General features: G+C 45.4%; 1 pseudogene across 1 annotated transcript in view; it reads left to right on the forward strand.

Annotated features, from left to right (window-relative positions):
- LOC311237961 (cytochrome P450 26B1-like) overlaps positions 1 to 18,482 on the forward strand; it is a 110,125-nt pseudogene that overhangs the window by 48,560 nt on the left and 43,083 nt on the right. The window contains exon 9 of the transcript XR_014621094.1: positions 9,245 to 9,373. The product of XR_014621094.1 is annotated as a cytochrome P450 26B1-like (transcript). The remainder of the gene's footprint in view (positions 1 to 9,244; positions 9,374 to 18,482) is intronic.

Consider the following 18,482-nt stretch of genomic DNA (forward strand, 5'->3'; position numbering starts at 1 on the left):
TTTCACGACCGTCGGTTGTGTGATAATAAAGGGTTAACCCTCCGTCGTGTGGCAGTGAAAGGGTTAACAGTTATACAGTAAAGTACTGCACCTTTATTTTTACAAGCAAGAACAAGAGCTAAGAATAAATGTAAAGTGCACACTAAAGAATTAAAACAAATAAACAACTTAGCTAACACACAATAATAATAATAACAATAACAAACAATAAAATAATGTGCAAATTTGCTTTCAAAGAAAATTAAGAAGAAAGAAAGACTGTGAACACCTAAAGCTGAGGCTCAGACCGACCGACCGTTTTAGATTTTTGGCTCATTTTCCCTTATGTTAGAATTTATGTAAAAATAATGGTTGCAGATATAGAGGAGGGCGCCAAAACTGCGCAGAGCAAAAAAAATAATAATGATAAAAATAAAAAATAAATCTTTAATTTAATTTTGTTTTTTTTTACACCCCAAAAGTTGGTAGGGCCACGGCCCTACTGGCCATACCGGTTCCGCGGTCCATGAAGTGAGCAAAGCGCTGTGGTACATATACAGCTGTGATATGAAGTGAGCAAAGCGCTGTGGTACATATACAGCTGTGATATGAAGTGAGAAAAGCGCTGTGGTACATATACAGCTGTGATATGAAGCGAGCAAAGCGCTGTGGTACATATACAGCTGTGATATGAAGTAGGCTTGGGCGGTATGCCGGTATTACGGTATACCAGTGTATTTAGAAATCCAGACGGTATTGAAAATCAATACCGTCCAAATCACAGATGCGCTTCAGTTTCTATTACAGTGAAACAGAGTTTTGAGTGTAGTGCACACACGCGCCAGCAGAGGGAGAGACCATTCCTCACTAGTGGAGCGAGTGAACGGTGTTCACGTTTACGGTAATGTTGCGACAGTGCTGTGAAAATACCGTAAAGCGTTGTGGTTGTTGTGCACTGGTGAAGCAAGCAAATAATCCGTCTCTTATTATATGTGAACTAAAGAGTACAAGGTTTACACAACAGCCCCCACACGCTTTTTATTGTATTTGTACCTGTACTGTCCGCTGTCAGCTGTTTATCTCTCTCTGTGAGCTTGATTAACTAGCGTTAGCTCACGTTAGCTAGCGTTAGCTAGCGTTAGCTCCGCGGCTAATTTTAGATTACCCTGAACTAAATCAATGACTAGGTTATAAAGCATTCGAGTAGTTTTCACTGCACATGTATAGAAGTAGCAAAACAGCGGGAGCATTTCGGGAGCATATGACCAAAACCCAGGCCATTTCGAGCCCTTAAGGAATCAAATAGTCTGCCATGGCTAGGCTACATGCTAACGTTATTGTTTTTGTCATACCGTCATATACCGTATACCGGGGTATTATGTCAGCAAGTTTTGACGGTGTGAAAAAAATTATACCGCCCAAGCCTAATATGAAGTGAGCAAAGCGCTGTGATACATATACAGCTGTGATATGAAGTGAGAAAAGCGCTGTGGTACATATACAGCTGTGATATGAAGCGAGCAAAGCGATGTGGTACATATACAGCTGTGATATGAAGCGAGCAAAGCGCTGTGATACATATACAGCTGTGATATGAAGCGAGCAAAGCGCTGTGATTCAGTGCTAGGCTCACACTACCCAAATGCAGCACTGAACGGCACAGGAAGTCCTTCATTCCAACAGCCATCAGACTATACAATGCATCACTGTGCCTCACTGCATCACTGAGCACAGAGCGGCAGCTCAATAGTGGCAGGAGGCCACGACTAGCGGCCTCCAGGCTCCAAAACAGGGGGCAGCGACGGCTGCCAGACATTGACCTTGGATTAATAGGAACCCAAGGAGGACAATACACTACTTGAAGCATACTGCACCTTATGTGACACTGTGAATACTGTGAATATATATTTCATTTAGTTAGATAGTTAAATTATATTGACCAAATTGTTTACACTGCTGTTTTTTTTACTACCTGTACCCCCCCCCTTCCCCCATGCTCAGTGTATTTTTACTGTATTTATTTCTGTATATTTATTTCATTTTTATTCTATTTTACTCTACTCTTATCCTAGGCAACTTGATTGATTTGTGTTATTATTCTAATTCGTGACCTGTCCTGTCTAAATGTTTAAATGTTGAGCGATTTGCAGTGTCAAATTTCCCACGGGATAATAAAAGTATTTCTATTCTATTCTATTCTATTCTATTCTACAGCTGTGATATGAAGTGAGCAAAGCGCTGTGGTACATATACAGCTGTGATATAAAGTGAGCAAAGCGCTGTGGTACATATACAGCTGTGATATGAAGTGAGCAAAGCGCTGTGGTACATATACAGCTGTGATATGAAGTGAGCAAAGCGCTGTGATACATATACAGCTGTGATATGAAGTGAGCAAAGCACTGTGATACATATACAGCTGTGATATGAAGTGAGCAAAGTGCTGTGGTACATATACAGCTGTGATATGAAGCGAGCAAAGCGCTGTGATACATATACAGCTGTGATATGAAGTGAGCAAAGCGCTGTGGTACATATACAGCTGTGATATGAAGTGAGCAAAGTGCTGTGGTACATATACAGCTGTGATATGAAGCGAGCAAAGCGCTGTGGTACATATACAGCTGTGATATGAAGTGAGCAAAGCGCTGTGATACATATACAGCTGTGATATGAAGTGAGCAAAGCGCTGTGGTACATATACAGCTGTGATATGAAGTGAGCAAAGCACTGTGATACATATACAGCTGTGATATGAAGTGAGCAAAGCGCTGTGGTACTGTACATATACAGCTGTGATATGAAGTGAGAAAAGCGCTGTGGTACATATACAGCTGTGATATGAAGCGAGCAAAGCACTGTGGTACATATACAGCTGTGATATGAAGTGAGCAAAGCGATGTGGTTAGGGATGGGTACCGAATTCGGTACTTTTGAGGTACCGAACCGAAACACGTCGGTACTACCGAGTATCGAATCAAGTGAGAAACCAAAAAAATAAAAAATAAAAAATAAAAAAAACGGTTATTAATTTTTTTTTTTTACTTTTTTTTTTTTTTGTACTTTTTTCTTTTCATGTCAACGTTCACACGCACAATATATGCTTACCTAGGATTTGACTTGATTCAACAACAAAGCAGTCGGAGCAATGACAAGCCGAAAACTGTCGAAATTGTAGTTATTTGAAGTTTGGATTTTTTTTTTACGACTGAGGTAGGTAAATTACATTTCTTGAGACTAAAGTACCGAAAAAAGGTACCGTTGGGTACCGGTATCGATTCACAGGTACCGGTACCGGTACCGGTATCGGTTCAAATGTGAAAGGTACCCATCCCTAGATGTGGTACATATACAGCTGTGATATGAAGTGAGAAAAGCGATGTGGTACATATACAGCTGTGATATGAAGTGAGCAAAGCGATGTGGTACATATACAGCTGTGATATGAAGTGAGCAAAGCGCTGTGGTACATATACAGCTGTGATATGAAGTGAGCAAAGCGCTGTGGTACATATACAGCTGTGATATGAAGCGAGCAAAGCGCTGTGGTACATATACAGCTGTGATGACCTGAGCACCTACATGACCTGAGCATGCATCCTACAAAACCTCCTGCAAAAAGTCCTACAAAACCTCCTACAAAATGTCCATGTATGAGTGAGTGACAATTTGTCATGTGTGGTGGAAGTCCTGTGCACCATGGGAAGAAATATAGAGGTTTACTATGTTAAACAAAAGGTACACAGTATATGTGAGAGACACACAGAGAGAGCGAGGGAGAAAAGAGAACGATAGAGAGAGAAACAAAGAGAGAGAGAGAAGAGAGAAAGGGGGATAACATGGAGTATCATTAGTATGCTGAATCAGGTGGAAACACAATAGACCCTGTCAGCTGGAACCAAGATATGCCTCAACATTCTCAACTCTCTCTCTCTCTCTCTCTCTCTCTCTCTCTCTCTCTCTCTCTCTCTCTCTCTCTCTCTCTCTCTCTCTCTCTCTCTCTCTCTCTGTCTCTCACCTCTCTTATACTCTCTCTGTCTCTCACCTCTCTTATACTATATCTCTCACCTCTCTTATACTCTCTCTCTCTCTCTTAGGATTCATTCATCAGTCTGTCTTTTTCTCTCTTTCTCTCTCTCTCTCTCATCTCTCTCTGTCCCATCTGGAGAGAGCGGGGGGCTACGCACGGCTGCTCTTCGTGGACTTTAGTTCTGCATTTAACACCATCCTGCCTGACATACTAGTGCCCAAACTCATGGACCTTGGACTAAACCATCCCCTCTGCCGGTGGTCTAAGGACTTCCTCTCTGACCGCCCCCAGAGGGTCAGGATAGGCCCCCACACCTCCACAGCCATCAGCCTCAGCACCGGATCCCCCCAGGGCTGCGTGCTGAGTCCCCTTTTTTACTCCATTTATACACACGACTTCACCGCAGTCCACCCCAGCAACACCATCATCAAGTTCGCTGATGACACCACCGTGGTGGGCTGCATCACAAAAGGTGACGAGACCGCGTATCGCGATGAGATAGAGCAGCTGTCAGCCCTGTGCAAGGATAACAACCTACAGCTGAACAAGCTAAAGACCCAGGAGATGATCGTGGACTACAGGAGGAAGAAGACCGACATACAGCCCCTGTATATCGACGGGGGATGTGTGGAGAGAGTCTCGTCATCAAGTTCCTGGGTGTCCACCTGGAGGATGACCTGACCTGGAGAATCAACACCACGGCGATAGTAAAAAAGGCACAGCAGAGACTCTACTTCCTGAGAGTACTGAGAAACTACCACCTCAGACAAGACCTGCTTGTGTCTTTTTACCGCTGCTTCGTGGAAAGCATCCTCACCTACTGCATCAACGTGTGGTTCCTCAGCTGCACAGCCGCAGAGAGGAAGGCTCTCCAGAGGGTTGTCAACTCGGCCCAGAAGATCATCGGCTGCCCCCTCCCCTCACTGGAGGGACTATACAACTCCCGCTGCCTCAAAAAAGCAGTAAAAATACTGAAGGACCCACACCACCCGGGCAACAAGCACCTCGTGCGGCTGCACTCGGGCAGGCGTTTCAGCGTCATGCCCACCCGGACAAACAGACTGAAGTTCAGCTTTTATCCCAGGGCCATATGTGCACTAAACTCAGCTAAATTTTAAAACAACAGTCTCCTTGCACCCCCCCCCCCCCCCCCCCACGCACACGCACACACACACACAACATTAAGAGATAGTGCAACTATATTTTATACCCCCCTGTTTTATTAGTTTTATTAATGTTATTTACGCCCCACCCCTGTTTTTATGTTTTTATATTTAACACTGTGTTTAGGACTGTTTTTATTTTTTACTAGCACCTAGGGTTGCATTTTTAAAATTTCGTTGTAACAACTGTAACAATGACAATAAAGATCTATTCTTCTCTCTCTCTCTCTCTCTCTCTCTCTCTCTCTCTCTCTCTCTCTCTCTCTCTCTGTATATCCCTCTCCTCTCACATATATATTTTTCTGTCTCTCCCTTCCCCCCCCCACTTCTCTCTGTCAGTGTTCTGCAGTTGTGAACATTAACTGCTGGGGGCAGTGAGTTCGTTGGGAGAGAGAGAGAGAGAGAGAGAGAGAGAAAAAAGAAGAAGAGAGACAGACTGAGAGAGAGATAAAGAGAGAAAGAACTCTTTAATATAGGCGTATGTATTAGAAGAGAGTAGGGGTGTAACAGAATGTGTATTCATCCCACAATTTCACGGTAACGGCGTCACAGTAACAAGGTCACGGTTCTGTCTTCACGGTACTGACTTCACGGTTCTGACATCACGGTACTGACCCCCCCCCAGGGTTGGACTATATGACACTAGGTGGAACTAGGGTTGAATACGTCTCAGGGGGACTATATGACACTAGGTGGAACTAGGGTTGAATACGTCTCAGAGGGGACTATAGACACTAGGTGGAACTAGGGTTGAATACGTCTCAGGGGGGACTATAGACACTAGGTGGAACTAGGGTTGAATACGTCTCAGGGGGGGACTATAGACACTAGGTGGAACTAGGGTTGAATACGTCTCAGGGGGGGACTATAGACACTAGGTGGAACTATGGTTGAATACATCTCAGGGGGGACTATAGACACTAGGTGGAACTAGGGTTGAATACGTCTCAGGGGGGACTATAGACACTAAGTGGAACTAGAGTTGAATACGTCTCAGGGGGGACTATATGACACTAGGTGGAACTAGGGTTGAATACGTCTCAGGGGGGACTATATGACACTAGGTGGAACTAGGGTTGAATATGTCTCAGGGGGGACTATAGACACTAGGTGGAACTAGGGTTGAATACGTCTCAGGGGGACTATAGACACTAGGTGTAACTAGGGTTGAATACGTATCAGGGATGACTATAGACACTAGGTGGAACTAGGGTTGAATACGTCTCAGGAGGGACTATATGACACTAGGTGGAACTAGGGTTGAATACGTCTCAGGGAGGACTATATGACACTAGGTGGAACTAGGGTTGAATACGTCTCAGGGGGGACTATAGACACTAGGTGGAACTAGGGTTGAATACGTCTCAGGGGGGACTATAGACACTAGGTGGAACTAGGGTTGAATACGTCTCAGGGGGACTATAGACACTAGGTGGAACTAGGGTTGAATACGTATCAGGGAGGACTATAGACACTAGGTGGAACTAGGGTTGAATACGTCTCAGAGGGGACTATATGACACTAGGTGGAACTAGGTTTGAATACGTATCAGGGAGGACTATAGACACTAGGTGGAACTAGGGTTGAATACGTCTCAGAGGGGACTATAGACACTAGATGGAACTAGGGTTGAATACGTCTCAGGGGGACTATATGATACACTAGGTGGAACTAGGGTTGAATACGTCTCAGGGGGGACTATATACACTAGGTGGAACTAGAGTTGAATATGTCTCAGGGGGGACTATGGACACTAGGTGGAACTAGGGTTGAATACGTCTCAGGAGGGACTATAGACACTAGGTGAAACTAGGGTTGAATACGTCTCAGGGGGGACTATAGACACTAGGTGGAACTAGGGTTGAATACGTCTCAGACGGGACTATATGACACTAGGTGGAACTAGGGTTGAATATGTCTCAGGGGGGACTATAGACACTAGGTGGAACTAGGGTTGAATATGTCTCAGGAGGGACTATAGACACTAGGTGGAACTAGGGTTGAATATGTCTCAGGAGGGACTATAGACACTAGGTGGAACTAGGGTTGAATATGTCTCAGGGGGACTATAGACACTAGGTGGAACTAGAGTTGAATACGTCTCAGGGGGGACTATAGACACTAGGTGGAACTAGGGTTGAATATGTCTCAGGAGGGACTATAGACACTAGGTGGAACTTACTTACTTATCCTCTTCGTCCCGGTTGGGGCATAAGGCCGCAATCATACACTGCCACTGAATCCTGTCTCGTGCTTTGGCCTGCGCTTCGTCCCAGGAAAGACCCATCTCCTTCAGCTCCATCATCACTGTTCTTCGCCAGGTGTTCTTTGGTCTACCCCTCTTTCTCTTTCCAACTGGGGTCCATCTTGTTATGGTTTGAAACCGACCCCAACAGCACGGCACAGACAGGTAGTTCAGAATTAGCCAAACACTAGGGCGTATTTATTACAGAATCAAAATGAGCCAAATAACAAATCAGAATTAACAAAAAGGAGAATGCTCTCGGCAGAGTTGTCTGCGGCTCTGCAGATCCTCCCGGTCTAGAGGTGGGGAATCGGCGTAGGCGCCACTGCCTCTGCGGCTCTGCAGATACTCCCGGATCCAACTCGGAGAGGAAACGGAGAGAGAGAGAGAGTGGTCAATAATCAGTCCAACTGTACACAGAGGCAGTGCAGTTCAGTCCTCCTTAGCTGAGTCCAGTATAAATCACAAGTGACTTGATCTTCGGTGTTACCAACACACAAGTTAGCTGAGTCCAGTACAAACAAAAACGGTATTTCTTCAGTGTTATCCAAACACACAAATTAGCTGAGTCCAGTACAAAACAAAAACGGTATTTATTCAGTGTTATCCAAACACACAAAAAACAGATAATCCAAAAGGTTTGTTTCCAAAAATTCACCAAAGCGCAAACGCGTAAAGCGGGCAACGAGGCACAGCTCCAAACGGATGATCGAGATATACACCAGCGGCGACTTCCAAAGACGTCCTGGAGAAAAAGTAGACGAGGCACAACAACGGGGGGAGACAGGCAGTAGTAATCCAAAACGACCCGACAACGATTGATAGAAGGCCCGAGTATATGAAGCCTCTGGAGCGCTAATTACAAACTACAACAGGTGCGTGATGGAATTGGTAATCGCTCCTGAAGCGTGTGGCGGGGAATGGACCAATCATCACAGTACCTTGAAGAAGCGTGTGGCGGGGAATGGGCCAATCCTCACACATCTCAAGGCAACTTTGGGTATCCTTTCATTGGGCATCCTCAATACATGGCTGAGCCATCTTAACCTCCGTCTCCTTATCTCAAGGGACATAATTATGCAAGCTGCCTGTCTTCTTATAAAGTTCCTCATTCGAGATTCTATTTGGCCAAAAGATGTTGCAGATCCTACGTAAGCAGCTATTGTGGAACTAGGGTTGAATATGTCTCAGGGGGACTATAGACACTAGGTGGAACTAGGGTTGAATACGTCTCAGGGGGACTATGGGCACTAGGTGGAACTAGGGTTGAATACGTCTCAGGGGGGACTATAGACACATGGAACTAGGGTTGAATACGTCTCAGGAGGGACTATATGACACTAGGTGGAACTAGGGTTGAATACGTCTCAGGAGGGACTATAGACGCATGGAACTAGGGTTGAATACGTCTCAGGAGGGACTATATGACACTAGGTGGAACTAGGGTTGAATATGTCTCAGTGGGGACTATAGACACTAGGTGGAACTAGGAACAAAATGAACAAAATGATGCTCAATATCTGTAGAGGCTTACTTTGATCTTTAACGTTGAATATTAAGGTTGTATTGCCAAATTCAGCTGATAAATTGAGAAGCGGATGGAGCAATTTAACACTGGGCTGTGTTTAAGGTACACTTTGAACAGATACAAAATGTGTAATTAATATGTGATTAATCACAGTTAACTACATTTACATTTACATTTAGTCATTTAGCTGGAGCTTTTATCCAAAGCGACTTACAAGTTCGGACAATATTCAATATTTTAATCGATTGACAGCCCTAATTGTATTATTTCTCTGTGCGTGTGTGTGTGTGTGTGTGTAGGACTCTACCCTAGAAGGGGTTCCAGGTACCTAAAGGTCACGCCGTCATGTACATCAGCCACGCTGTTCACCGCGACCCGGAAGTGTTCCAGCAGCCAGATCACTTCCTGCCGGACAGGTGGAGTGGCAGGTGAGAAGGATGTGATGTCATAATTAGGGGAGGGGCATGGATTAACGTTGAAGTTTTTTTTTTAAATAAAATAAAATCTTCTAAAAAATCTCTCTCTGTCTCTCTCACCTCTCTTATTGTCTATGTCTCTAAACCAATCTGTCACTCTCTTCCCCCCTCTCTCATCTCTCTCCTCTCTCTCTCTCTCTCTCTCTCTCTCTCTCTCTCTCTCTCTCTCTCTCTCTCTCTCTCTCTCTCCTTGTCTCCTTCTTTCCTCCTATACTCTCTCACCCCTCACCTCTTTCACTAACTGCCCCCGAGGGCAGAAAACACACACACACACACACACACACACACACACACACACACACACACACACACACACACACACACACACACACACACACACACCATTAGTAGCAGTGAGAAGAGGAAGCTTTCAGAGCCACATTAAGAGGAGTGGTAATGTGATGGAAAAAAAACATTTTCATAAAGCCCGAGAAGGCTGCATTTTTCATCAGTGACTGTCAGCTAGTGACTATTTTTAAAGGCGACATATAATGTAAAATGGGTTTTGCACAGTCAGAAAAATTTCATATTTGCTGTTTGACCAGGGTTTGAAGTCTTCAGAGCAACAAGCCTAAACAATCTGTTCAGAATGATTGCCCTTGGTGGTCACAAGGGTGGTTAATTAGCTAAGAACACCTAATGTTTTTTACACTCCTCTTTAAAAGATACGTAACATGTCCTCTTTAAAAGATACATACTGTAACATGTTAACATGTCCTCTTTAAACGCTACATGACAGGTTCTCTTTAAACGATACATGACATGTCCTCTTTAAAAGATACATGACAGGTCCTCTTTAAAAGATACATACTGTAACATGTTAACATGTCCTCTTTAAACGCTACATGACAGGTTCTCTTTAAACAATACATGACAGGTCCTCTTTAAAATATACATAACATGTCCTCTTTAAAATATACATGACATGTCCTCTTTAAAAGATACATACTGTAACATGTCCTCTTTAAACGATACATGACATGTCCTCTTTAAAAGATACATACTGTAACATGTCCTCTTTAAACGATACATGACATGTCGTCTTTAAACGATACATGACATGTCCTCTTTAAAATATACATAACATGTCCTCTTTAAAAGATACATACTGTAACATGTCCTCTTTAAACGATATATGACAGGTCCTCTTTAAACGATACATGACATGCCCTCTTTAAACGATATATGACAGGTCCTCTTTAAACGATACATAACATGTCGTCTTTAAACGATACATGACAGGTCCTCTTTAAAATATACATGACATGCCCTCTTTAAAAGATGCAAAGGTGTATGGGTAGGAATCAAGATGATGACCTGAGAGAGAGGGAAGGATGGATGGATGGATGGATGGATGGATTCATTCATTCATTCATTCATTCATTCATTCATTCATTCATTCATTCATTCATTCATTCATTCGTTTGTTCGTTCATTCATCCACCCATCAATTCAAAGGTTATGTATTTCCATGGTACCAATGTTGTCTAATGTTAATTTTTTTCATAGGATTCATTCATTCATTCATCAATGTTCATTCACGCTGGTTCTTAGATTATTCAGCTGAGCTGAAAAAAAATCTATGAATGAACCCTTCTCTCTCTCTCTCTCTCTCTCTCTCTCTCTCTCTCTCTCTCTCTCTCTGTCTGTTTCTCTCTCTCTTTCTCACTCTTCTTTGTTTCTATGTCAATCTCTCACGAGACAGGGGGCTGTTGCCAGGGTAACTGGTCACCTGACTTCCTCCTTACCAATGGGGAATCCCTCTCTCAATTTCTCAATTCTCCCTCTCTCTTGCTGTGTGTGTGTGTGTGTGTGTGTGTGTGTGTGTGTGTGTGTGTGTGTGCATGTGTGTGCATATGTGTGTGTGTTTGTTGCATGAGCTGGATGGGGAAATGCTGGTCTCTCCCATAATGCACTGGGGTATACGATTCAGGAGTGAGTCACAGCATACCCTGCTGTGTGTGTGTGTGTGTGTGTGTGTGTGTGTGTGTGTGTGTGTGTGTGTGTGTGTGTTAGGGGTCTCCTACATGAGGAAACCAGCCTCCTTCCTTTAACTGCAGACTATCTCCAGTTAGAGTGACACATTTCAAGATTTAAAGATACGTGGAAATGACATGGACACTTGCCATGATTTAATACATTTTCAAATGCAACAGAGCTGTGGGGTGGGTGGGTGGGTGGGTGGGTGGGTGGGCAGACGGACGGATGGTTGGGTTGGGGGTTGATTGGATTGATGTTTGATTGACATCCTGAAGTACCCGCAATGTTTTTTAAAACGGAGGAGGAGGAGGAGGGGGGGGGGGGGGGTACATAATCGAATTGTAGCGGACGATACATTTGGTACAGAGTGACGCAACTCACAAATTAGGTCATTTATCCAGCAAAATAAAACAATGGACTTCTTTTGATGGAAATAAAAAGGATATTGTGGATTTTCTTTTTTGGCACAAAATATATGAGAACTAGGTGCAGACACAAGGGGATGTGGTCATTAACACTGTGGGGTGTCTGTCTGTCTGCCTGTCTGTCTGTCTGTCTGTCTGTCTGTCTGTCTGTCTGTCTGTCTGTCTGTCTGTCGTTCTGTCTGCCTGTCTGTCTGTCTGTCTGTCTGTCTGTCTGTCTGTCTGTCTGTCTGTCGTTCTGTCTGCCTGTCTGTCTGTCTGCCTGTCTGTCTGTCTGTCTGTCTGTCTGTCTGTCGTTCTGTCTGTCTGTCGTTCTGTCTGTCGTTCTGTCTGTCTGTTGTTCTGTCTGTCTGTCGTTCTGTCTGTCGTTCTGTCTGTCGTTCTGTCTGTCTGTCTGTCTGTCTGTCTGTCTGTCTGTCTGTCTGTCTGTCTGTCTGTCTGTCTGTCTCCTCGTCTGTCTGTCTCCTCGCCTGTCTGTGTTATTATGTGTTTGTGTGTGTGTTATCATTTCTGTCTTATTATGTGTGTGTGTGTGTGTGTGTGTGTGTGTGTGTGTGTGTGTGTGTGTGTGTGTGTGTGTGTGTGTGTGTGTGTGTGTGTGTGTGTGTGTGTGTGTGTGTGTGTGTGTGTTGTAACAGTGTGGTTACATAACTTGACCTCCTATGTTCAATGCTTCCATTTCCTTTATACTGTATATCACTGGTGTGTGTGTGTGTGTGTGTGTGTGTGTGTGTGTGTGTGTGTGTGTGCATTTGTGTGTGTGTGTGTGTGAAGATAAAATTCCATATTGTGTTGAAAATGTAGGATATGAAGGGAGATGAATGTTATCTATTTTCCCTTTTTGTTTCCAGCCTCAGCTGATGTAGAGAGAACACTTTATCAGATGTAGGCCAGTCTGCTGACTGCATTACATCATTCTGAATGACTTTCTCCCCCCCTCTCCCTCCCCCTTCTCTCTCTCCCCCTCTCCCTCTCTCTCCCCTCTCCCTTCTCTCTCCTCTGCTCTATTTCTCCCTCTCCCCCTCTCTCTCTCCCCCTCTCCCTCCTTCCCTATAGCTCCTTCCCTCTCCTTCCCCCTCTCTCCCTCACTCCCTCTCTCTCTCTCCCTCCATCCCTCTCCTCTATCCCCTCTTTCCCTCTCTCTATGCTATCTTTCCCCCTCTCTATCTCTTCCCTCTTCCCCTGTCTCTTCCCCTGTCTCTTCCCCTGTCTCTTCTCTCTCTCTCTCTCTCTCTCTCTCTCTCTCTCTCTCTCTCTCTCTCTCTCTCTCTCTCTCTCTCTCTCTCTCTCTCTCTCTCTCTCTCTCTCTCTCTCTCTCTCTCTCCTTTACCCTATCCCCTCAGCGCCAGCTTGCAATGAACCTGTTCCTGGAAAGATGTAGTTTTGCATTGGGTAGACAGTCTTGTACCCGTGACCTTTTTCTTGTTTTTCTAAAATGTAAAATCGCAGATCTTATTTAATAATTCTGCTCAACTCTGCTTCTGTTAAATGTCAGACCAATTATTGGAACTATATAAACCCACTATAGTAAACGACCATAGGAACCAGGCGGGTCTTAAAACTGGTCAAGTGTGAAGTCGATCAGATGGTCGGTTCTTGAGATACGTGTAAGGTTTGTTGTTTTAGCGCCACCATCTGGCCAAACTACACCAAATTCAACACTGCACGTCACTGGGTCCTCAGTAATACACCTGATGAGCGCGTAGCCGATCATATGAACGGTTCTTGACATAATGCGAAGGACAGACACTCAGACATGCAGAGATTCTTTCCTTTATATTTATCTGCAGTAAAACACAAGCACACACAGACACACACACACACACACGCACGCACACACGCACACACACACACACACAGGATAATGTATGTTGTGATGTCGGCTAATGTTTCCTGTGTTTCTGGAAGTTGAGCTCAGGTTTCAGTCAGACAGGAAACATTAGAGAGAGGGGGGGGGGATACAGGAAGAGAGGGTGGGAGGGAGAGAGATACAGAGAGATAGAGGAGAGAGAGAGATAGAGACAGGAGGTGAACTGGATCAACTCTGTTGTAATGTTCTGTTGGGTTACTACTAGGGATGCACTGATCCGACTTTTGCAGTCCCGATACCGATACCTGGGTTTGGGTATCGGCCGATACCGATTGTCCAATTTTGTTTGATTTGTTGTAAACAAAGACAGAAAATAAACTTCATTCATTCAATTAATAAAATGTATGCATCACTGTCACTGTGTGGAAGAGACTGGGATCATTATTTTGTGCAAGGCAACATCAGGCTTGACTTAAAACATAACTTTCTTAACTTAGTGAAACTAAATGTAACAAATTAACACATAGATATAAATGTACTGAATGGTTATTTCTTATTTTATTTATTATAATTTTTTTTTTATCCGATATATAAATATATGTATTTTTAGCGATACCTGATCCAGCTATTTTACTGATATCGGCGGCCGATACCGATACCAATATCGGATCAGTGCATCCCTAGTTACTACCTGGAAAAGCTCCACATTGTCCATGTTGTTGGCAGCATGTCAGAACATTCATAGTCACTATAACGAAGGGTTATGTATATAACCCAGTTCTATGAGTTATGGTGCGCTCAGCACCTGTCTGCATATATCTCGCTTCAGCGTATATACACTGAATAGAAACTTCCACCATGTACCTTTACATGCCAGCATTCATCTGACCACACCCCCATCCGCTTACCTACATAAGTAGGGGTGGGGCCACACACTCATCTCCTTCCCAACAAATTTCACCACAATGAAAAATCAAGGGCCGCAGCGGCGTCCAGGTGCTGAGCGCACCATAACTCATAGAACTGGGTTATATACATAACCCTTCGTTCTATGTCGTTATGGCTTGCTCAGCACCTGTCTGCATGACAGGGGCTGAGCGGGAGCCATAGCCCGACAAATGTACCATCAGACCTGGGAGGACCGAGCCCCCCCGACCCTCCCTAATGGAGGATACCCCCCCTATTGGAGGTTCACGGGAGGGCGACGGATCCGACCGTGCGAAGAGGCACTCAAGCAACTCAACGCACAGGGTGAGCAGACCGTTGCTTGACCCCACCACTACACACACGCACAACCCGCATGCCACCCGGGAACGAACGGAAGGAACAACCTCGTTACTGCCCCCAAAATCACGGGGTCAAGAGCAAACCCAACCCCGTGGCAAGGCCGTAGCAGCGGAGCGCGAAGGAAGACCCAGACCCACTGAAGGGACTGGATCCCCTGGAAAAAGGGGGCCCGGAGAGGTCAATGACGCCAGGCATCAAGACCCCACCAGGTGGTCACTTAGTGACACCGCCCCCCACATCGCCAGCGTATTCGGATAAGGCCCCTCCAAGAGCGGGCCCTTTCCCACCAATAGCACACCGCCTGGCACACTGACCCTGCAGAACAGGCAGTCAGCATGGCCGTAAGCACTCAAAAGGTTAACCAATGGAAGCAGGCAGCGCACCGGGGAAACCAGGCAACAGGCTGTAACCTGAGCCTGGAGCACTGCGGACGAGACAGGCGCCAAAGGAGTCAGCTGAAAACAGCCCCCCCGGCGGAAGGGGCGTATGCTGGCGTTGTTGATCACCATGACGAAGCCTCCATTAAAAAAAACCCACCCAGAGGGGTCGAGGCAGAGAAGGCTGACATGATTGGCAGACGGCATGAACGTGCAGGGGCACACTCAACCGGGTAACCTGGGAGTTGACTCTGCTCCAACACACCAGGGAATCAACCACCCTCTCTGTACAGATGGTGGTTGTTCCTATAACCCCTCAAGAAAAAACTCCAAAACACACCTGCGGGTATACACCGGCTATACCGCAGTACAAGTGTTTCAGTTTTCAAAAAAGGGTTATCCCAGGCCTACGGTATCAACGAAACTTTACTTCGGACCGGGCCCGGCGGCACGGGAAGCACAGGGTTACCAGAGGACGTCCAAGACCACCCCAACAGCCCCCTCTTCGCCACGCAAGAGAGAGGAGCGAAAAAAATGGAGAACCAGCCCTAAGCACACCGCACTTGGTATTCCCAGGCGGTCTCCCAACCAAGTACTAACCAGGACCGAACCTGCTTAGCTTCCGAGATCGGGCGTGTACAGGTTGGTATGGCCGTAAGCCATTACGATAGTGCAGAGTACAACATGTACCCAACAAAGGGTCTCCATAACGCCTAAACCTGTGACACCCGGACAGACCTGGCATTTTCCCCCCCGAAAAAAGCACAAGTCCCTCAGGGTACCAGAACAGCAGATCTGCATCCCCGGCGGACAACGGGTTAACTGACCTGGACCAGCGTGACCAGACCAGTCCCGTGTCCTAACCACGCCGACATGCCCACTCCAGGAGAGGGGGTAGGTATGCGTGTCGATCTAAAACATGAAAAGAGGGCGCCACCCAGACGGTCCCATTTGGACCGTGCTCAGCGGCCCACCCCAAGGGCGTGAGACCCCTCTACCTATGTTCAGATCTATTCCGTTAACATCCCCCAGATATGAACGAGAATTCATCGAGACAACCTAGTAAACTGGCGCTCGGAAGAGACAAAACTCCATCCCAGTTGCCCTATAAAAACGCTGTTTTAACAAGCAACCAAGGCGCACTTAGCCCCTGCGTGATTCTTTAACAGAAACACACCGAGCCAGCACTATGTATGCGTCGAGACCCAAACACATCAATGGATAGTCTAGCAAGACACCAAACATTGTTCCTCCAAGTCGCCTGGGAGAACGACACGGAGCAGTCGTGCTTCATGTACCTTCCTCTTTTTATTCAAAAAAGAAAGAACACAGACTGACATGAAACCCTCGTGACGCAGCTGAGGATAAAAATTACATCCCACCACCCTCCCATAGGGAGGAGACGGAAATCCCCAGAGAGACTTCCCACGCGAGCTGTATAGATTGAAAAGAATATATTGCAACATTGAGCTATGTAATATTTGGGTTTAGGGCTCTCCGAGGAGGAGGCACTGAACCAATACACACTCAATAATCGAATTGAATCGAATACACACAATAGAGCAGAACTCCTTTTTGAAGTTCTACCCACCTTGACAATCTGAGGAGGAGGCTCTGAACTCTGAGGAGGCTCCCTCACAGGGAAGGAGAGTCCTAACTCACAGAAGGCCAGAGGAGGAGCTTCGTGAGGAGGAGCTCTGACAACTCCCTGAAACAGATTCATCACATGGACCTGAACAACTCACGGAAGTCTTACCAACAGAGACGCGCACAGTGACGTACTCTATGGCGGGGGAATTTCTGCGGTGCACACGCCCAATCTTCCAGGGCGTGGGACCAGGAAACTCCCCCCCCCCCCCCCCCTCTTACCCTGTAACGTGCCGAACAGCAACGTGACAGGAACCTTGACGGACAGGAGGTTTTAACCCCTGACCAATCAAAAAGGGGAGGAAATGATTACCAGTTCACCCCTTTACGACCCCACACCCATAATATGATGTAATGACAAAAAAGAGCATGACACAGTCATAGTCAGCTACATGAAGTGTCTAACAGCTTCACACAGCTCATGTGCTAACCTGCTATCTGATTTTTACTAAGGAAAAAGCACAGAATAGAGAGGGCCCCCTTAAGAGCCCCGGTACCAGACTTACACATGTGCTTCTGTGGCCAAACCTAACCCAGTTGTAGATCACAAGACACACACAACCCTTTATCACAACAAAAAATGGCAAGTACACTCTTGCTACAGAGGAACGCCGTTTTTCATAACGAAAGAATACAGAATCCCCGATTATGTATTGGCCACAGGCCTTGCTAAGCACACACGATAAGCGACCAAACAATCTTTTCTTTAGGAAAATATAGTTCCTCAAGCGATTAGCACAACCCCAGCAATTAAGCGAAGGGTTACATCGTATCCCCACAAACACAGTGACACAATATATTGTAAACAACATGTCTGAGAGGAGGGTGGGGAAGCCCCAGGGAAACCGGGGGGAACACCCCTCCTACCTTACCCTTGATACGGCCAAGTTGAACAGGTAACCCTGTTAATATGTGAACACACTGTTCATTGTCATTACAGGCTGAGAAAAGAATTCATTCTTCACTCATATGTCACTAAGCATAGCTTTATAGGTTAATTAACCCCCTTAGTTGTGAGTTCACGGTACATGAACACACATGTTCTCAACACAACTAACCAGATCATTTTTACACATGTAAAACAACAACCCGATTTCTATGGAGAGAGAAGCTGTAACTGAGGGGATACAATTCCCTGACTGTATTGAATAAGTATGGTATCATTAAACCACTACTGTCTTATGTACATTACTACTGGCCATACAGTACACAGGTATATGAGATGAACACTTCCACAATGACACGGTTCCACAACAAATCTTGGTTAGAATAATATTTATTAGCAGCAATAATATTATATTACATTACTTTACTTAGAGTCGCGCTTGTAAGGCGAAGAATGTGCGTGAATAGATCAAGAGCGTAAGTCCATTAGAATATTACGCAGGAGATAATGAATACCACCTGTATTATAGGAATTAGGAATTATATCTATGGTACACTAGTAGGGCAGCGGGAGATACTAGTAGGGTCCCTCCGGTTGTAGGCCAGCAGGGGAGAGGATTTGTCGGTAACGAAAGTCTGGGTCAACGAAGAAC

This window comes from Notolepis coatsorum (genome assembly GCF_963971535.1).
Source record: "Notolepis coatsorum genome assembly, chromosome: 12".
Lineage (NCBI taxonomy): Eukaryota > Metazoa > Chordata > Actinopteri > Aulopiformes > Paralepididae > Notolepis > Notolepis coatsorum.